Raw genomic sequence first — 22,867 nt, forward strand, 5'->3', positions numbered from 1 at the left:
AAATGGAAATCACAAATCACCACAAACTTGGAAAATGTATGAGAGAGTATACTAACTCTTGATTTTGGCCACCACACTTACACACACATTAGGGTGTTTTTCATGCAACATAAGCTTGTTTATATAGTGTACATGGTTAGGGTGAAACCCTAATAACCCATGTCTTTTCCTCTTCTAAGGATCCATGGGTAAAAGCTCCATGGATCATCCATGGACTTCCATATAAGCTTAGCCCATTCCCAAATGAGTGTTAGCCCACACCATATAAATATAATTGCCTATGATTTAATTAGTCTTCCTTTTAATCACTAAATTAATTCATAATTAATTCAAGATTAAAACTAATTAAGTAACATGACTTTATATTAATATATTATAACTTATAATATATTAATAAATCGTAAGTATACAACTCTCATAAAATTATCCATAACTAGTTTGGGTGAAGTGCAACCCAAATGGACCATGCCGGGTCGGGTCAAGTATATACCAAATAAGTTGTGGACTTAGACATCTTATCCAACACATATAAGGATGTCGTGGGCTCCCCCCAGGGTCTTACTCGGCTCCCCCCACGGTCTGATACTTATGTGTAATGGGCTCCTCCCATGGTCTTTACCTGGAAAGCCATTGGCTCCCCAACATGGTTTGATATCCAAGTGTCATGGGCTCCCCCATGGTCTTTACCTGGAATGCCATGGGCTCCGGACATGGTCTGATATCCAAGTGTCATGTGCTCCACCCGTGCTGAACAATAATGCCATTAACCCAAAATTAGGATTAACCACAATCTAATTAAAGAGCCCAATTACCTAAGCCCAAATCCTTCCATATTGGCCCAAGAGTCTTTCCTTTGCTAATGGGCCCAAAGTCCATGTCCAAAGTTATTAATGGGCCGCTTGGCCCAATAAGGCTCAACCAAAACCACCATGGCCCAAAATAGATTAATCGTACCACTAACCCCAAAATATGACCAGGCCCAAAACTGATTAAGGCCTAAAGGGCTTAAAAGCCCACACGAAGCCCAAAACCCACTGCTGTATGTACGCCCAGCGTACTACTCCAGTACGCTCAGCGTACTAGCGCCTTAGTCAGTACGCGCTGCGTACATTCTGCTGCGCACGACGTACAAGTCAGCCATGCACAATTGACCATTAAGCTCTTAATGCTTGGAATATTAACGTCAAGCTTTAGATCTGAGTCCATTAAGACGTGCTAAGACAAAAAGTTGGCAACTTTATGACCTTGCATACTCTATATGTTCCCAACAACCCCTTATAACCCATTAAGACCTTTACAAGGGTCTTAACTCATGCATCAGGTCAAAACACCCATCAAGACTGCATTTTTATGGTATGAATGAACTAAGGGACCTCATATACACTCTTCCTAAGCTCTGGAGTTGCTTAAACTCCCAAGAGATGATCCATGAACAGAAATGGGACAATAAAGCAAACCCTATCTCAATCTAATGAATAAGGTGGCAATATTAAAACTTTATACCTCTAGAAGCTCGTCATGGTGAACTAGATGTAGGATCTTGAAGCTCAAGGGTTCCAATGGTAATTACCTGATTCGGAGTGTTACAGTCAATGTATTAAAATTTTATGTGCTAATAGATTCTGTAGAAGTCACATTTAAAACTATATAAAATATATGTGTCTAAATGATAACATAGACCATAGTGAAAACAAGTTATTTGGGTCGTGAAGTGAATAATGACCATAATGACAACATATGTTGTCATTTGGGTCGTGAAATGAATAATGACCATTATGACAACATATATGTATGTCTTAATGGTGGAAATTGTCATTCTTAAAAAATTCATTTAGGTTATAGGATAAACATATTTTAAAAAAAACAGATGTGTATCTGTATAAAAAAATTTGGCCATGCTCTTTTTAAATCGTTCTATTTAAACTCTCACAAAACAATCCTTTTTGTAAGGAAATAATAGAAAATGACCCATTGAATAACTATTAGGGTGACCAATGGATGAACAATAATCACTATTAAAAAACACTTATGTGTCTCGAAAGACTTTATAACCAAAGTTATGGACAAAATGCTTGATTATAACATTATTTCGTTACCCATTAGCTACACTTTTATTATACGACCATACATTTCCAGTTTCTACAACCACTAAACTTCAATGTGGCCGTATGATACCTGAATTGACGGGATCTTTGGTCACACTTGCAATGAAAGATAAATGTAAGAAGAATAACGTATTATCACGATTTTTTGGGGGCATCTCTGTTGATTTTTGTACTAGTGTAAGTGGAAGTCGACCTCCCAGAGGTGAGCACCATTACTTAGAGGTGAGCACAATTACTTATAAGAGCATAAAAATATATTTAGATTTCATTTTATTAGTAGAATCAAATCATTCGAGCTAAAATATTATAGTAACTTCACCTCTTGACCCATTATATATAAAGATAAATAGCGAGGAGCTAGGGATATAGATAAATCAAAAATATTTTTTTAATGACCTATACCGACAACATGTCGCCGACATAGGTTTTCGACATATCGTCAATATTCTGCCCATTCCCGCCGAGTCTATGCAGACGGCGTGTAGTCGGCATAGCTTTTCTGGTCAAAGACGTATGGTCAAAGTTGGAAAACGCTGAACCGACGACATGTGGTCGGTATAGCTTAGCTTTTGCCAAAGACATATGTTATCTGGATAGGTGTCGTTTGTAAACGTTGTTCCTCTTGTAGTGTATAGCGAGGAACTAGGGTTACAATATATTTGAATATTCAGTATTACGGGTATTACACAATTTAAACTAGTTAATGACGGAACCTTAACTAGCTCTAATCTTCATCTAGTTAGAAGCAAAAAGTCTCTCGCTAGCAAGATCTTTATTGTTCCTTGTGGTGTTGTTGAATATAATGACTACAGCACCAAATAACCCAAACAAGGGCAATAAGAACAACCATTACACCCGCTTGAACTCATGAGCAATAACCATGATAGCATCAGCTTCAAACAGTTGTTGGATGAAATCAACAGCCTTTACGATGTTGATCCACCACCAGTTGAGAAACGGTCTCACCTCGATATCGCAGAACACTCGATAAATATATGTTCCTCTGTTTTGGGCTTGCTAATACAAAAAGGGCATAAGGTGCATATAATATTAAGACCGATCCGCTCAAGATTGAAGCATGCATGTAGGGAGTCAACCAAGTCTAGTTCTCCATGCTAGAATATTTACTTTAGCACGTGCAACTCTGTTCCAAATAGTGTGAATCAGGTTTTGATCTAACAAATATTCATTAACTATCCTCGTAAGATAAGTGAAGTAACTGAATATATTCCATCATCCTCACCAACTCACGACCAGTTACCTATTTTGATAGATGAAGACATTGTTTAGGTCCACATTGTGGTCTAATATATTTCAATGAAGATAACTAATGGTGCCCCACGTCCCTCCTCTGTTAACTACATATATGTCTCGACCAATGCCTCCATCACATCTAAACCTCTTGAACCAATAGTGACTGAAAATTGTTTCACACTCAGATAGTGAGGGCTTTCTTAGTTACTTATTTGTGCGGTGTGAATAGACTAACAAGGCTAGGAGTTATTTTCTACTTAATACTTTTTTAGTTCTTAAACGTCATGGATTGTATAATAAGATAGTAATCTAAAAGCCAACAAAGAAACAATTATATTACAAACCGAATGTAATGATACACCATGTCAAAGGTTTTTAAGAATGATTTAACACCTTAAACCATTCTTTGATAGCGGAAACCAAATATAATAGTCATCAAAAGGAATTGACTCAAACACACACACTATAAACGAGAACCCTAATCGATCAATCGGTCTTGTAAAGAAAATAACAATGCAAGAAAGAGTAGTACATACGTGGGGAACTAGAAAATCTAGTTAGCTATCATATATTAGCCCTCGCTTTCCCTAGTATGGCGAAACTCCCACATTGCCCGCACTAAGAAAAGCATCTTTCAGTCGAAGATCATCTCCTTCCTACACTTCCACAAATCAAAAAACATATATAATTTTTTCAAAATTCTATAAAAAATAACAATGCATCAGAGATGGAATGTATTATTAATGCAACATGAATCTTTGTTAGTGGCAAAGTTAGATAACCTAGGCCAAAGAACGTTAAAACAATATTTCATCAACTCGTTGCAAAACATTAATAAATAAATAAATACATAAAAATAACGTAAGAGTATTATAAGAGGATATAGAATAAACACAATAAATATAAGAGGATATAGAATAAACCCAATTAATATACTGTCAATTGTTCATACACTGCTCTATTTTGATCATCATCTACATGTTTATTAATATAAGTATCATCGTCATTTTTCGTTTGATTGCAAAATCCAAATAATTTGGTAAACCATATATATTAAATTTTGTTCTTTGAAACGAGAAATAGAAATGACACGTTAAATTTGATAATAAAATCGAATACAACAACCAATGTTTTCATTAATTCACTAACAATTACTTTTCTAAATTGACTTTCAAATATCAAAAAATATTACCAATATACTAACTATTTTCTATTAATTTACAATCGATATTTTGGAAACATAACTTAAAAATAAATAAATAAAAACACTGTTGAATTAACATAATTTAACATAAAGCACATTGATAAATCATGCATACTAGAATTGAAATAATAAACGAGCTTGTAGGTATATGATGCCAATTGCCTTAGATTATATAATGCTGACAATTACCAAAATATGTTTGTCATTCAGTCATAAAATGCAATGTAATAATATTAGTCTTTTTCTTATTCAATAATTTCTCACAAATTTTATATCTTAAATTTCCCGATTGGGAATTTCATATTACCCTTTCATATAATATTTTATTTGTTCACCTCTATTTTTTATAATAGGCTAATTTTAAATGTCTTTTAACAAATCTAATTTTATATACAATTTTTACCGAAGTTTAAATTTTCATTATGAATTTTGTTTAAAATATTCTTACGAACATTGTTTTTATGGTTCTAAAAACTTAGTTTTTTTAATATTACTTTATTTTTCAATTTTTTCATCTTGTTTTATAACTTCTATTTTTTCTTCCTTATTTTCCATAACAAAAATCATTTATGTTTGCTACTTTGAGCATTATATCTTCTACAACATATACTTGTTTATTTTGATCCATTATTTCCAACAAATGGTCAAGTATATGCCAATAATGGCCACTTCAAAATTTGAAGGTAAATGTACTCAAACAAACATGAAAGACGGTAGTGATACGATACACTAGCGTATATTCACAAACTAGGTTATAATCGGATCCACGGTTAAAAAATTAAATTAATTTTGGTACTTGAAAAACATAATTATTACTATGTTAATAAATAAGGAATTGTTTTAAGATACATGGGACATTATGCATGTGCTTTTTCATTCACAAGATTTTTATTTATAATTTTGAAGGTTAGCCTCCACAATATATAATAGGTATTCATAACTACCACTTATATGGTCGTGTGGAAATTTTATAGTTAAATTTTAAGTCTCTAAAATCATTCTTAGACATTAAAATAATATATGAAAAAGAAAAAAAATAAAGGCTTAATTAATATGGGATAGAGCTTAAAATTTTGTAAGAGAGATGCATAAAGAATAATATTTAACTAAATAGTAGTGTACATAAACAATCCTTGTAGGAAAATAATTAATCAAACAGAGGTCTTAAATGATCCCTGTAAAAAAGTAATGTTTAAATAGAAATAAAAAATTAAAGTATGATGCAATATTTGACATAAAACTAAAAGTACATTGCTATTTTGTTAAAATTAACTTTTGATGGAGTTAATGTCAGAACAAACATTATATCGAGTTTTGAAATTAACTATTTTCTAAATATTAACTTTTGTTTCTAATATAGCATCTACCTTTGAGTTTTTGAAAAATTAGTTTCATGAATGGGAAATTATGTAGTTCAGAACTTTATGTAGTAAAACGTACAAGATAGATAACATTAAAAGAGAACGCATAAATTTTCAAGTCTTTTTGTATTCCAATCCACACACAATACTATGGTAGGTCTTAATACCATTAAATAAAGCAATATGTGATAAAGTACTAAGCTCTAACAAAATAATCTTCAAATTATATTGTTGTAATAAGGAAATGAAAGTACATTGCCATAATAAGAGGACAATAGAAAATACATTGCTAGTTTATGCATTTTACTTGGGAAAAAACAACCCAGGATGCTTTCTCAACATGACACGTGGCAAAAGAGGTGATAGTAAGATGTTATATTGTACAAATCAAACACAATTTTAGAAAAATAAATTTAAATGTCATTTTGAGTAATAGAATCCAAACAAACAGACATATCATTCCAGTATCAATATGAAAAAAAGATTAAGTAAAAAAGAAAAACTTATTTTCAATTTAGTAACCATTTAGAAATAACTAATTACCCCATTACCAAACTCTCAACCAAAAATGTGTCTAAAAGAGTGATTAATCAATGATTTAGAAAATGACCACAATGATAGTTCCATTTTCTGTCTCCTGTCTCCTGTCTGTGTTAGTATCACAATTGCTATCATAAAAGAAGATTTACCATGTCCAAAAAGAATAACCAATTTTTAGCACAAATACACTGTTCAACCATAACTAAAGACTAAAAATACAAGCCTATTACCTGTAATGCCTTAGGTAAGACGGAAAAAAGCTCCTTTTGCAGCTCCACCCTTTTTTCAAGTCGTCTAGTCTATGTTGCTTTCTCTTACTTTCTTTATGGTACACTCCATCGCCCATTTAAACAAAACCAACTTTATCCAATTATCTCAAATGATAATAACAAAACAGAATATGCAACCTAGATACCAAAAAATTTAGTAGAAAAAAATCCCATCTGACCGGAACATGTTGAATAAAATGATGATTATCAACCTTTGGGCAATATTATTTTGATTGTAAGATTCAAAAGAGGAAACCGTGGAGGTAAAACCATGGGATGTAAAAAAATGAAGTTTGTTTATATACAACAGTAAAAAAGGTTTGCTTTCTTCACTTTTAGAAGAAAAAAAAAGTTTTTCGCCAAACCAATTAAAACCACCTGTCCAATTAACACAAAATCTTTGTTAATTAATCAAAAAAGTAAATTGAAAGAAAAACAAAGCTCATGTATAACATATCATTATGCATACCAACTTTGCAAGTATCTGCATGTTACATTACTTATAAGAAATCACATTAGCAAAAAAAAATCATGCTCAAGATTTGTGAACCTGAATAGTGACTGGAAATTATAAAGCTCACCATTAATAGAAGGCAAAAAAAATTGAAATCAAAACACAAAGTGAAATTGAAACCCATTCATTAAAAAACAAACAACATATCCACCAAACATGTATGGCATAAGCATTTTCCCCTCATCGATGTTGTGTAACTAAGTAAAATTTTGAAAAATTCAAACCCAATGCTTACCGGAGAGGATTAGGGTTCACAGTCGGAGTACATATAAGCATGATTCTTGGCAATTTCCTGAAAGCATAGGGCTTGACTTTGGGAATCTTGCCTCGGATGTCCAAGTATGCAGGTAGGTGCAACCGGAACCCAAAACGACGAATCTTGGCTCGTGCATTTTCTTAGTGGGAAGGTCGGTTACCGGAGGAACAACCTAATCACCGACGGTGGCAAAGTGGTATACCTGTTGTTAAAGTTGTTGCAGGGAGAATACATGGCGAAGGCGGAAGTATACTTGCTTTCTTCTGGAACTGACTGTTGGCGAGAGAGAAGGATGTAGGAGAGAGAGAGAGAAGGATGTAGGAGAGAGTTGTGTATTCCAGAGTTTAATCGACGCATCACATAGGGAATAGCAAACGGGAGATGCATCAATGGAATGCATAATACAAATATAGAAATTAAGAGATGAATTAGGATTCCTGATTTATTGGGATAACAGTTAAGTTTTAAATTAAGATCCCTGATTTTATGGGAATGACATCCGTTAACAAAGGAAGGAAGATGAGCGGGAAAACAAATTTTGGGTAAACATAAACAGAACACGTGGCAAAATGAAGTCTAAAAAAATGACAAGTGGCACATAAGAGAGGTTTTTATTAAGTATGGAGATATAAATTATTCAATATGAGCTATTAAAATACAAGGGGATTCGCAATCACAATGAATGTAGGATGCAATTTGAAATGAAAGAGTGTAGGAACGGAAAATTTGGATGGCTTGGATGGCTATTTACCAACAGATTCTGAATGACATACTTCTAATGTTGACCGGGAAGGATACAACTAGAGATGCATGTAAAACGTTTAAGATGATTCATATAAGACCCGGTCGAGTAAATGAGACTAGAATTAAACTTTGAGTAGCGACATTGAGGTGATTCGAATGACAATGAAGCGATAAATGATTTTTCCACGAGATTGAATTCCATTTTCATTGGTGTTGGATATCTAAGATCATGGAAATTATGGCCCTGCAGTACTTTCTTTCAGTCGTCCCGTAAAGATTAAAAAAATCATGAAATTTATCAAGCAATTTGGAGGCTTGAAAATATGATGGTAGATGAGGTTGTGGGTCTTCTTACAACCCATGATGAAATGCTTTGAGGTTTCATAGAAAAAGAAGTAGGACCTTCTCTATTCACAGATCTTGAGTGGGAATCTCGATCGAAAGAATGACGGGGTAAGCTCTTCAAACACATCATAGGGAAGAGATGGACATGTAAGTAGAGGTTCGGGACGAGTCCAAGGTTCTAAACATGGCCAAAGAGGTGATTGTAGATCAATTAAAAATTCGAATGATTTGCAACCTTCCTCAAAAGAATAAAAGTAATATAAAATTTTTTAATTGTAAAAAATTTGGTCATTATGTGTTGGAGTTATTGAATAAGAACCAAGGTAAGGAGGCAAAATCACTTAAGCCAATGAACAAGTACCTGTTTTGATGATGGAATCTCACCATGATTTGAGATAGTCTTCTTACATTGGGAGATAGTCGATTTGAATATAAGGTATGGTATCTACATAACAGTGCTAGTAACCATACGACTAGAGAGGACTCAAAGTTCCATTACTTAGAAGCAAACGTTATAAGCCATGTGAGATTTGACAATGGTTCAACATTCACTATTTTGGGAAAAGGGCATTTTTTATTCTAAAAAATATTACCAATAACTCCTTAATGAGGTATATCATATTTCAAGTTTTAAATTAAAAAAAATATATATATTATTCGTCTTGGACAAATGACGTAGAATGGAGGTTGGTCATAATGTACGTTTCATATTTGACATATTATTAGAGAAACAAAAACTTTACTTTTGAGAGTTAAAAGGTCAATAACTGGTTTGAGAAAACCCCTCTGAGGCCAAGTGGACCGAGAAATCTTTTACCAATAAAAGACAAATGACTTGGATATAACATTCTAGACATAGCTATATTAACTTTCCTTCCTTAAAGAAGTTGTCTAAATGAATATGGCAACTGGTGTCCCAAGGACTAAACACCCAAACCAAGTGTGTGAAGGGTGTGCTCTTGGCCTCTTGCCAAACAAACTCAAATTCCTTGTCCAAATGAAATGGTTTACTAGATAAAAAAAACTCTATAAGTTTTTCATGTAATATTTATATGGTCTGATTACACCAAGCTTTATTGGAGGAAGCATGTAATTTCTCCTCTGGGTATACGATTTTAGTCGGTAGATGTGGTTTTATATATTATATGAGAAGTTTGAAGCCTTAGGTTCTATTAAACTATTCAAGTTAATAAATTTAAAATGTTCAAGTTATATTTTAATGAAACATCCAAATGATAGAGGGGGAGAGTTCACCTCAAAAATAATTCTCATTGGTTTTTGAAGAAAATTGTGTAAAAGAGAATCTTACAACAACATATTCGCCACAACAAAATGGAGTTGTTTATAGGTGAAATCGAACTGTTATAGACACATCAACATGTCTTTTTAAAGGAAGATATGTATCAGTGGAGTTCTGGAGAGAATCTACTAGACATATATTTTTTTATTCCCAACTGGCTACGAACAAATGCACTTCTCGACATCACAATGTATGAAGCTTATTTAGGCAAAAACCAAACCTGAAACGTCTAAAAGTAATCTGTTGTATTCTTTTCGTTAATAATGTATGTAATCAAATAAAGAAGCTTGATGCTTCGATAATAAAGATGGTGTATTTTGGTTTGGCATATGGAACTAAAGATAAGTTTTATTTGATCTGCAAGATCAGAAGTTATAAGTTAGTTACAAGATTGATTTTGCTGAAAAAGAAAGTTGGAATTCATACAAAAACAAGGAAGAAGAGATGAAGACTCATTAAAATCTTACTATAACCGAATAATTGTCCAAATATATCCCAAAAAACACAACAAACAACCCCCGGGATCAACCCAGAACAACCGGACAACCCAATAAATGATGCTGTCAAAACTGAACGACCCTATGTCAATTCTATCCAGCCCCGTTTTCATTACCCTCAACCTACAAGGAAATCCCTACACCATATGTTGGGCTTAAGGAGTTCGATAGATAATCAATATGTATATCAAAGCCAAAAGTATGATACTTAAGCCAGAGAATTAATGATGATTGCATCAGATTAGCTCTTGAATAGTAAAAAAAGGCATAAACCTCTAAAGCATGGAAGGAGGCCATGTAAACGAATTTAGATTCAATCACGATAAACACAAAAGGTTCAAACTTACAGATTTTCCAATAGTTAATTAAGCAATCAACTTAAATTGATTTTTAAAGTAAGGAAACAAAAATTATGAATAGTGGTAAAGCATAAAGTTCAAATCTTTGCAAAAGGATTTGCATCTAAGCAAGGAATCGAATGTGATGATGTTTTTGAGCAAGTACACTACCTAACACAGTGACATTCATTCTTACTTTAACGACTCAATGTAGGTTATCCACCATATTAATGTCAAGTCGACTTTTCTCTATGGAGATCTCAAGCAGGAGGTCTACATTACCCAACCATAAGGATATGTTTATAAAGTACATCGTCATAAGGTATTACAACTCTTTCTACGACAAGATCCTTGAGCTTGGAACAATTACTTGGATAAAATCTTAAAAGGGGTTAGTTTTTTGAAAAATATACAAGAATCGACCTATATACAAAAGGAACCCAAATAGCATGTTGTTGGTGTCTATGTTGACAACTTAATAAGTATCGGGTTGAACACCAAAGACATTGTCGAACTCAAGAAACAAATGATTTTTCTTAAAATGATTGACATGGGTTCACATTCTTACTACCCTAGAACAAAAGTGTTGCAAAATATTTATGAAATTTATTTACGAAAACAACATAGGAAAAGAAGATTTTGGTGAACTTTGTGGTATTTAACTCACACTCGACCAGACTTAAGAACATGGTGAAAAAGTTAAACTAACTTAATATAGGAGAGAGTGCTAGGTTGTTTGAGGTATTTAACTCACCCGACTAAACTTGTCATTTACGGTTGGAACTTCAAGTCGTTTCATGGAAAAACCAATTGTGTTGCATTTCCAAATAGTAAATCATATCTTATAGTATGTAAAATGAACTATTAAGTATGGACTCAATAGGTGACTTGACTTTTTTCTCCAAAGAAAAGCGGTTATGTAATGCCCCATTTATTAAATAAATAAATAAACAAATTAATGAATGAATAGTACCACTAAAATCAATAATTATATAGCAAGGTGTTGGTTTCGTGGAGTTAAATGTCATAATTTAGAAGTTGGGGGTTAAAAGTGTAAGTTCTGGATTGGTTTTGTAAATATTTTATGAAGGCAGGGACTACTTCGTAAATTATTGGGACTTAATTTGAAGATATTTTGGAGACTTAGGGGCTGAATGGTAACATATGGACTTCATTTGAAAACAATTTGTAGAGGAGGGGCTATTTGGTAACTGTTGGACCTAATATGAGAGGAATTATGGGAGTCGGGGTTTAAAGGGTAAATATTGGAGCGAAATCGAAATGATTTTAGAAGGCAGGGATCATTGTTGTCATTATGGGAATAACTTTGATAGGGCACTGGGTATTTAACTGTTCCATAGCCTCCTCAAAGCTTAACCCTAATATTCTATGCAACCGCCACCCTCGCTTCATCCATCTCTGGCGCCGCTACCCCCTTTTCCCGGCGATTCGCACACCACCTCGGTTGGGGTCCCAAATAACCGAAGCCAACCATCTCGTGTCCACCCTAACGCTGGGAAGATCAACTTATGTGTGTTGCTGCCACCGATGTGCCCAATCATTGAAGGCGAAGTCGCCGCTAAGACCGGTGGATTTGTTTGTTGTTGTTCGTTGTGGCCTAGGCCGACTGCCCTGGTACCTTTTCAACTCGTAGATGATTTTGCCATCCCCATTTCTTGCGGCTGTTTCCCTTCCGGCGAGATTGAGTGGACACCGTGAGCATCTGCTGCCACCATATCTCTTCTCTTCTTTCGTTTCTGCCACCACCATCTTCTGCCGTTGTTAGTCGTTGCTGCTGCCCGTTCTCATGTTGCTACGTTCCAGCCATGACCGCCGCCGTCAACCGCCGTTGTTGTCGCTTGTGTTGTTGCTGACGTCGCCAACCACCACCATGTGGGTGGCTGGGTCCATTTCGCAAGCCAAAAAGTGTGTGTGTGTGTTCTGTTTGGTCAGAAAACCAAGACAGCCACCACCACCACCGTGAGGTGGTTGCTGCCACCATGTACCACCGTCGGCCACCATAAAGGTGGTTGTGTGTGTGTTTATCTTAGTGTGTGTGTATGTATGTGTGTGTTATTTGGGATTTTGCATTGTAAATTGTAATCGGTGTCAGAATAACAAAAAAGAAACTCATAACCACCACCGTTAGGTGGTGGTTTCCGCCTCCTGCCGCCACCAGCCGCCGCGTTGGGTGGTGGTGTGCTTTTGCTTGTGTTAGGATTGCTTTTGGGAGGCTTGGACATATTTGGACTAGAACCATGGCCGCCGTTGTGAGCCGCAGTTGACCACCACTACCCGAGGTGGTAGTGGGTGGTGCCCGACTTGTTTAACCCTAATGGACTCAATGAAGCCCTAATGGACTCAATGAAGCCCTAACTATTACTAATGGGCTAGTATTTGGGTTGGAGACCCTAATTAGGGTTTGGAAAACCCTAATGTCATGAAACCCTAAATTTGGGGATTGATCGGGACCCGCACTGGAATTATTTAATAAACTTAAAATATTAATTAATAATCATTTGGAAATTAACCTAAGACAATATTGGAATTAATGGATTAAGTCCTTAATGGGTTAAGTAGGAACACTTAACCCTAATCTTCATTTCATGTGAAAACCCTCATTTCACTTGGGCCTTGAGTTGGGCCTTTCTTTTGGGCTTTGGTGATTGGGTTATTGATGGGCCGTCCAAGAACAAGTAAATGGACTAAGATATTTGGATGTGCTTTAGGGTAAGGCCCATGTGAGGGTTTGGGCCCAATTTTGAAAATTGGGCCATAGATGGGCCATAACTAGGCCTTGACGATTAGGAGAGGTTGGACCAATTGAAATGCCAAATGTTTGGACTAGACTAAAAGGTTGGGCCTTAGTGTAAGACCATGTAAAGGTTTGGCCCAATTTGGAAAATTGGGCTATATGTTGGGCTTTGGCCCATTACTTGACTATTGGGCCTTTGGGGTGTGAGTTGGACCTTTGTCACACCCCAAAACCGGAACGGCGGAAACGTTCTAGGGTGGAGGACGTCATGTTTAGTATCACAAGACATGCATCATAGTAAGCAAAGTAATAAACAACCATTTCATTAGAAAGAAAGTGTTTACAAAGTATGTGATTCCCATAATATAGAATACATAGCAAATAACAAAAAGACATGAAGCTATACTGCTCCATCTTCTGAATCCCAATGCGCGCACCTGACTACTGGTCTCCTGAGAATACAAGTTATTTTGAAAACGTAGATCAACATTTAAGCTGGTGAGTTCATAAGATTTTAGTGATGTAATGTAAGTTGTAAGAAAGTTGTAGAAAGTTATAGTAAGTTCTAGTAAGTTCTGTTTAGAAAAGTTTTCCTGTTCCTCCAAGAAATCCTATATTTCCTGCTTTGATGAAAGATAAGTAAAAATGACTCTACAGTCCTTTCTATGAGTATTAAATCGACACAAGTTATATAGAACTCAGAGTAAACGAACAATCGGTTGTGTGTATCTGCCCTAAGCCCACAACCAAACAAGGAACAGGAAATGAGGCGGAAGGCACACATCCCATTGTTTGTTAAATCATTGTTGTATATAACCCTGGCGTATTCACTTCGTACTCACGGAGTTAACTGTAATAGTTCCTTTAATTTGATGAAAAGATTCTTTCAGAAAACCCTTATTTCTTATAATAAAAATGGTAACCACAGTAGTTACTTCTATAATCACTTAGTTTATACTAGCTATATATAATCTAATATCGAACAGAGAGTTAATTGTGTGAATCTGCCTTAAGCCCACAACCAAACAAGGAACAGGAAATGAGGCGGAAAGCACACATCCAACTACTTATCGGATATTAATTATATATAACCTTGATGTATAAACTAAGGTATTATAGAATTAACCACCTAAGGTCTTTTAAGTTATACTGGTTTAATAAAATGGATTAAACCCTTTACTGGTAAGTTTCTAGTTTTGTATTCAAAAGTTCTTTATTTGAAAAGTTTGTTTTGTACTAGAAAACGGGGCATTAAATTAGTGTCCTATGACCTGGCCCATACCTGGTACCCCTTATGATTACTTGGTGTATACGGAACATATATATAGCTAAGATCGGATAGATAGTAGGCTGGGTGAATCTGCTCTAAGCCCACAACCAAACAAGGAACATGTAATGAAGCGGAAAGCACACATCCTACTACCTGTCGGATCCGATTAATATATATCCCTGGATGCATACACTAAGGAATCATTAAGTTAGCATTATAGGCCCCCTTTCTACTGAATGTACTAGTCTCAACTGTTCTGTGTGTCGTTTGAAAAGATGTAAGTTTTCCCTAGTTTATAACTATCTTGACTCGAAAATAGTTTGCATTAACTTTCAAGTGGAACTGTCACAAAATGAAAGTATTTGGAAAATATAAGTACTCAGTTGTCTTATGAACTGACATCCTGCAGTACTGATTACCTTAAAACATGTTTGTTTTATTAAGGTCATAATGTGATGAATAGTCCCCATACTATACGCTCTCCCTGCAAGAGATTCTGGGAACCAAACGCGACTTCAGCAAACCAGTTGTTGAGCCGTGAAGTAGGCTCACATGTAAGTTATATGATCATGTATACCCAATTTTACTATCACCTTTTGTTTAGAACAATGAGTTAGTGATTCATTGGTATAATTAGATCCTGTAGTTGTTCCATGCTATAGCATCTTAGTATGTTCGTTCTGTTATAGTATCTTAGTATGTTCGTTCTGTTACAGTATCTTAGTATGTTCTCTTTGAAGTATTGTATCTACCTCCCTGTTTCTCTTTATGTTATCATGTATTGTATCTACCTCCCTGTTTCTCTTTATGTTATCGTGTATTGTATCTACCTCCCTGTTTCTCTTTATCGTATGTTCTAGCATCTAGTATGAACTAAACCTCTAAACTATACTCCTTATAGTTTACTAGTATTTTACTTGAACTGTTATTGAAAAGACTCATTTTACTACTAAGTTATGCTTGTACTTTAAAAACGGAGTTTTGTTAAACTATAAAGTAACATAACTTTAAAAGAGTTTTTGAAATGTTTTGATCACTTATAAAAGACATAAGCAATCTTTTGAAAAATGTTTATAACAAACAATTACACAGTTTTCATTGTGTTCAACTTGTATTCCCCCCCCCCTTAAAAGCATTTAAAACAGTTAAAAGATTCATTATAGGGGTATAAACTCACCTTATGTAGGTGATTCAAACGAATATGCGCGTAAGGATGAGAAGTTCCACGAATGAAGTCCCGAGATACAAACGAGTCCTAAATGACATACATGGCATGTATTGGCATGAATATAGTGTTTATAAGCAACTATATGAAAGGAAACACCCCTAGGGACTTGGACTAAGTGATGGAATCACATGTGATTCATCAAAGGGATGTTTATGGCCAAGAAATTGTGTTTACGGCCATGGAGTTTACGGCCGTAAACTCATGGTAAAAGGTGCATAATAGGGTGTCCGAATGATAGGGAAGCTTGAGGGACTATTGCTCTACAAGAGGATGAACAAAACCAACTTTCTAGGAGGTGTTGAGGTGTTTACGGCCACACCAAAAGTGTATGGCCGTAAACTCTCCAAATGGTGTCTTTTTGGGTCTTAAAGGGAAGGGTTCTCAAAGGTTCATGTGTCCCAAAGGATAGCTAGTGTCTAGATGTGTTTAGGGCTCAATACTTGACCATAATTAGGGTTTACGGCCAAGGGAGATTGCTCCTGGCCGTAAACTCTCATTGATGATGAGATTGGTGATGTTTCAAGGCTAGGATCTAGTGTTTAACATGGCTAACTAGAAGATAGATGGAATACTCACACTTTTGAGGCCCTTAGATGAGTTTGCGGCCACCAAGAACAAGTGTGTGTTCTTGGTGTTCTTGGTGAAATATGAAGATCTAGCAGAAAGTTGATTTCCATGGATGAAATCAAAGGGTGATTCATGAGTAAGAAGGATAACAACAACTAGAGGGAAGAATCACTTACTTTTTGGAAGATCGGGAATGAAAATCTCGATGATACTTGAGAGAGAATGGAAGTGTTCTTGAGTTGAAAGTGTAATAATGAAAGAAAAGTGAAGGGAATTGAGACTTTTAGGGGGAGTTTACGGCCAACCTTGAGTTTACGGCCGTAAACTCATGTGTCTTGGCCGTGAACTCCTTTTTGGTGGTCTTAAGGCTTGAATGTTGCACAATGTCTCTAGCAGGTACATTCTAACACTCATTCCTTAAATGTACTAGGCTTAAAACCCATTAGAATGACCCTTAACAAGGCTAGAAGGCAATAACTTTTCGGGTTGTCACAACCTTGGGCTTGGAACCCAATTATTAATTAGGTATTGTTTGATGTTGACAGTTCGGGAATCTGTCATCCAGCAGCTGGAGTTTTATCCGCGGGACTTCTGCAGTGTGAGGTGAGTTCTCCTCACTATATCAACAGGGTCTAAGGCACCAATGCCGACCCTTATCGGATTTGTATCCAGGTTTATTGCATGATATGCTTATTGATTTACATCCTGGTAGTTAGGATGGTGATGTGCTTAGTGACCTGGTAGGTCTGTATCCTGGTTTATAGGATGGTTGCTATGTTAGAGATCTGTTAGATCGGTATCCTGGTTATTGGATGGTTGTTATGTTATTGATCGGTTAGATGGTATCCTGATTATAGGATGGTTGCCATGTTAGTGATCTGTTAGATCTGTATGACAATCTATACTTGCATGCTAGCTTATGATATTTATGTACACATGTTTGTTGGTTTGGGGGATTGGGTTGGGGCAGGTCCTGCTTTATGCTATATACCAAGATACACAAGGCAGACCGGATAGACGGCAGACCCGGTTAGGGCATACTAGTCAGGCCGAAGGCCCGACGAGCGGTCCTGGTAGGCTGAAGGCCCTGAGAGGTGGTCTAGACGTGCCGAAGGCTCGGAGAGCAGTCCAGATAGACTGATGACCTGTGAGGCGGTCCAGTCAGGCTAATGGCTCATTATGCATGTTGTGTTTGATTATATGATATAATTATGTTTGTATGTCGTTGGTATCTCGGGGGTAACTCACTAAGCCTTCGAGCTTACATTTATCGATTATTTTTTCAGGTACTTCTGATGATCGCGGGAGGAGAAGGCGTGATCGTGCACCTCCTTACATTTTCATGATTTGATTCTGGGGATACTTTGATGTTTAAACTATTTTGAAAACAAATTGTAATAACTTAATGGTTTTAAATATTCTAAAAAGTTTTAAATTGTCTTGAAATTTATGGGTGTTACAGGTTACATGTAAATTTCAAAAGCAAAAGACAATTTCTTTATCCACATGTGAAGCCAAGTTTATGGCAGACACGAAGGTTGCATGTCAATTCATTTGACTTATGAATCTTGTGAAGGAGTGTACGAGACATCATATCATGCCTATGACTTTGTAAGTCGATAACTACTCGAAATTTGACTTCATGAAAAATCGCATGTTTAATGGTCGAAGCTAACACATTGACATTCATTTTTACGAGGCAATGTTGATCGTTATTATATTATTGTAGAATACGTAAATTCGAAAGATCAACGAGTATACATCATTACAAAGGCTTGTGATTTTTATACATTAGGAAAGATGAATAATCCTTCTCTTTCTCTTTCCTATACCACTTTTTGGCCGACTTTTGTTTCTCTCTCCAAGATGGATGAGTCGTCCATCCTTCCTCTCTCCATTTGTCTCTTCATAAAGAATGAGTCATCCATCTCTCCCCTTCTCCTTAATTTCCATACCTCTTTCAGGATAACAGGATATGAGGGTATGGGTTAAGAGAAGGCTTTTCTTTTATGTCCACTTTTACGTTAAATAAGGATAAGGAGATGATCCACTTCCTCATATTATTTTCTTATGTAAGGTGGTTTATTACCTTTAGTACTTTTGTAATAAAATATTAGAAATACTTAGGCTATTTAAGTAGAGTTATTACTTTGTATCCACTTGATATTGTAACCTTTGCTTTTCAATATTAGATTAAAATTAAGCTTTGGCTTGATTGTTGTTTCGTCTACTTATCATAACAAAAATTAGTTTTAATTACTAATTACTAATTTGAGCATTAAATGTTGTGCAACTTACACTTGTTTATATCTTGATCCTTTATTTCCTACAACTTTCACATATCATTTGGTTACGGTTTCCAATGAACCAAAACTCAGTTTACCAAATTCATATGATAGCTACATATCATAAACTTGAATTTTGACGTTTTCCATAAATCCATGAAAAGTAAGAAACGCAATGTCCCTTCTCGCAAATTAACATAGTTGACATTTCAATCTTGATAAAACACAATTTTCATATGCAAGCTTATTACTATTGATTATATACTTTAACCGACCTTTATTTAGAAAAAAAAAATAGAGTAAATGAGTGTACCTGTTGGCAGGCAGTTGATTTCTTTAGAGGCTGATCATCAGGCATAAGACCAAAGTGGATGTGAGGAAAATGTGCCCACTAAAACAATAAATTAGAACAATTAAATGACAAATCGCAAACCTAAAAACACATGCTATCAAAATTGATTAAAGTTGTTTACTTTTACACACATTAATTATATACATATGCTCTAAAACATTAATGCAATCATTAAATAGAAATATAATAACGAGAGACATATGTTCTTGGATCTTACATTCTTTGCAGCTGCACTGAAGGCTTCCCTGTGGCTTATCTCTGGGTTACCTGCTTTGATACGTTGGATCTCCTCCCTGCGATATTTATTTTTAGTTTTCCAAGAGAATTAGTATGTAATTTTGTTTTTCCATTTGTCAAATAGAAATCTTTTCTGTTAAAATAATCATCAAGGTAGGATTTAGAGACCATATATTTTCCATATTTGGGAATGTTATAAAAGCTAAGTTGTTTATATTTCTATTAATTTGAAGGGAAACTTTATTAGAATGCTAAATTCTATTGATCATGTATAACAATCTAAAAACAACTCTACTTTATTCATTCAAGGACGGATGATCCGACAAGTATTTCAAACTTTTGGGGTCGGTATAGACGGTGCACCGAACTCCGTACAAGTAATGCCTCCAAATTTTGAGAGCAAAGACAACCGCCCCCAATTCCCGGTCGTGAGTGGGGTAATTCGTCTCATGAGGCTTCAACTGCCTCGAGGCGTACGCGATCACATGCCCCCTCTGCATCAAAACGCCCATAACCCTGAGATCGACGCATCGCAATACACCACCAAATCGTCCAATCCCTCGGGTAGTACTAGAATCGGGGCCTCATATAATCTCTGTCTCAAGATCACAAAAGCCAACTGCTGGTCCGGGCCCCACCGGAAAGTCACATTCTTCTTGGTCAAGCGAGTCAAAGGTACGACGATCTTGGAGAAATTCTGGATGAATCTCTGATAGTACCTCGCTAGGCCTAAGAAGCTATGGATCTCAGATGCATTCTTTGGTACTTCCCACCGCATCACTGCCTCCACTTTGGCTGGATCAACCAAAATACCCTCTTGGTTGATGATGTGCCCCAAAAACTACACCTTTCGCAACCAGAAATCACAATTTGAGAACATGGCATAAAGCCTTTCCGTCCTCAGTGTCTCCAATACCTCCCTCAAATGCTGCTCATGCTTCTCATTGGTCTTAGAATAGACCAAGATATCATCGATAAAAACAATCACAGACCGATCCAACATCAGCCTACACACCCTGTTCATGAGGTCCATGAACGCTGTTAGGGCATTGGTGAGCCCGAATGGCATCACCACAAACTCATAGTGATGGTACCGAGTCCTGAAAGATGTCTTCGGTATGTACTCATCCCTAATCCTCATATGATAGTACTCCGACCGAAGATCAATCTTGGACAACCAAGATGCACCCTGCAGTTCATCGAACAAATCATCGATCCTCGGAAGCGGATAACGCTTTTTCACCGTTAGCTTGTTCAGCTCCCGATAATCAATGCACATCCTGTGTGAACCGTCCTTCTTCTTCACGAACAGGATCGGTGCTCCCCACGGGGAACTGCTCGGACGAATAAACCCTCGGTCTAGCAGCTCCTGAAGCTGTGTAGACAGCTCCTGCATCTCGAGTGGAGCTAGACGATACGGTGTCTTATACATCGGAGCGGCACCCGACACCAAATCAATGCGAAACTCTACTCGCCTCTCCAGAGGCACCCCAGACAACTCTTCAGGAAATACATCCTGAAAATCCCGTACAACTGGTACACTGTCCAAATCTGTCGTGGTCTCAATCCTCGTATCCGAGATATATGCCAAAAATCACGAACAACCCTGATGAAGAAGTCTCCTCGCCCTCGCAGCCGAACAGAGGGTTGGGCCCTGCCAGGAGGCCCTCTCCCCATGAATAACAAGTTCTCTCGCACTTGGGGTTCGAACTCTCACCAAATGGCGCTCGCAGTCTATCATGGCCCCATTGACCCCCCAATCAGTCCATCCCAACGATCACCTTCAGCCCTCACAAAGGTATCAGAACCAAATCAACACGAAACCTCTCCCCAAACACATTTAAGACACAGTCCCGATATACCCTCACAACACTCACGGTGCGGTCATCAGCAATCTCAACCTCCAGCGGGGAATCCAAAGTCCCCGGAGCATCCCGTAACTTCTTGCTAAACACAAGAGATACGAATGATCGGGTAGCTCCCGAATCGAAAAGAACATGAGCCGACATACCATTGACCAAAAAGGTCCCTATACTTCTTGCTAAACACAAGAAAATAGATTACGTACCAGCCACGACGTCAGGTACAGCTCGAGCCTCCTCTGTGGTCAGCTGAAATGCGCGACTCTTCACCGCAAGAGCTTTCGCCTTGGCAGGGCGGCCATCAGTGATCCTCATTGTGGCGGGCGTAGGCGCCGCCACTGCTCCTCTTCCCCCCCTGCAATCTCGGACAATCGACCATTTTATGGACGGTCTGGTTGCAGTGGAAACAAATCAAGCCCTTCTTGGGGCAATCCCTGCTCATGTAGCCCGGTTGGCCACATACGTAACATCCCGAGCCAGTTGCTCGACAATTCCCACTGTGCGGTTCACCGCACTTGGCACACCGGCCACGACCCTGCTGTCCTCTACTGGAAGAATCAAAGGTCTTAGGCTTTTTAGCCTGGCCTACAGATGTCTGAACCTGCTCTGGCTTCCGCTTGGTGCGGAACTCCAACTCCATCTCCAGCTCCCGGGCCTTCTCTACCATCTCATTCAGGTTTTTGCACCTTGAAATGCTCACGAACTCACGGATATCATCCCTCAGCATGGAATGATACCTCGTCCTCCTCATATCCTCATCCGTAGGAGACTGCGGGATCAATAATGCTCGTTCCCAAAACTTGGCGGTGACCTCCGCCACAATCTCGGTGGTCTGTTGTAAATCCTGAAACTCCCTCACTAAACGTTTCACCTCAATGGATGGTGAAAACTCCAACTCAAAACTTCTGAAAAACTCCACCCATGACATCTTAGCCACTCCAGCCGATCCCACCTGGTGGGTCACCTCCTCCCACCAGTCCCTGGCTCGGTCCCTCAACGTGCACGAAGCAAACCCCACTTTTGCTGCCTTGGGGCAAGAGCTCATGCGCTGGAAATTCTCCATGTCTACCACCCAACGTCAACTAACTATGGGGTCCCTAACCCCAAAGAACTCATGTGCTCCGCATGCCTTGAACTCCCGGAACGAGGAACTTCGGGCCCCGATCTGACCCGCATCAATCTTGGCTCGGAAAGACCTGAGCCGCTCCTCCATGATCTCCATCATCCCCTCCTTGACGGTCCCGTAAATCACTGGGGTAGCGTCAAGAACGCCCCTCGCAACCTCGATTGCGATGAGCTCACGCAACCTCTCGTCAATGGGCTCGGTACCGTAGCCCAACCCAGATCCCGATCCTGATCCTGATCCTGAGCCTTCTGCTCCATGACGTGTCACCACCATACTGAGTTGAAAAATACCATACAAATAAATGATTAGGATCTTCAAAGGAATTTCTCTGCACCGGTCTCCTTAGAGCTTCCAGATCTAACATTAGTTTGGGTATAGGTCCTGTGCTTTTAGTAGTATGGGCCCAATACTACCTTCCACACCTACCTGTACCTTCCCCAAGGCTCTACCTGATAACT

The 22,867-nt window shown here is 37.4% G+C and overlaps 1 long non-coding RNA gene across 1 annotated transcript; it reads right to left on the reverse strand.

The window, feature by feature from the left end:
- Positions 1-3,843: 3,843 nt before the first annotated feature.
- LOC145167748 (uncharacterized) lies at positions 3,844-19,480 on the reverse strand. The gene is made up of 3 exons (XR_013741408.1): positions 19,402-19,480; positions 19,146-19,223; positions 3,844-4,015 (listed from the first exon to the last, which is right to left on the reverse strand). It is a non-coding gene; the product is annotated as an uncharacterized LOC145167748 (long non-coding RNA).
- Positions 19,481-22,867: the final 3,387 nt, after the last annotated feature.

This window comes from Lactuca virosa, chromosome 3 (assembly GCF_052849685.1).
Source record: "Lactuca virosa cultivar CGN04683 chromosome 3, Lactuca_virosa_CGN04683_v6, whole genome shotgun sequence".
In the NCBI taxonomy this organism is placed as follows: Eukaryota; Viridiplantae; Streptophyta; class Magnoliopsida; order Asterales; family Asteraceae; genus Lactuca; species Lactuca virosa.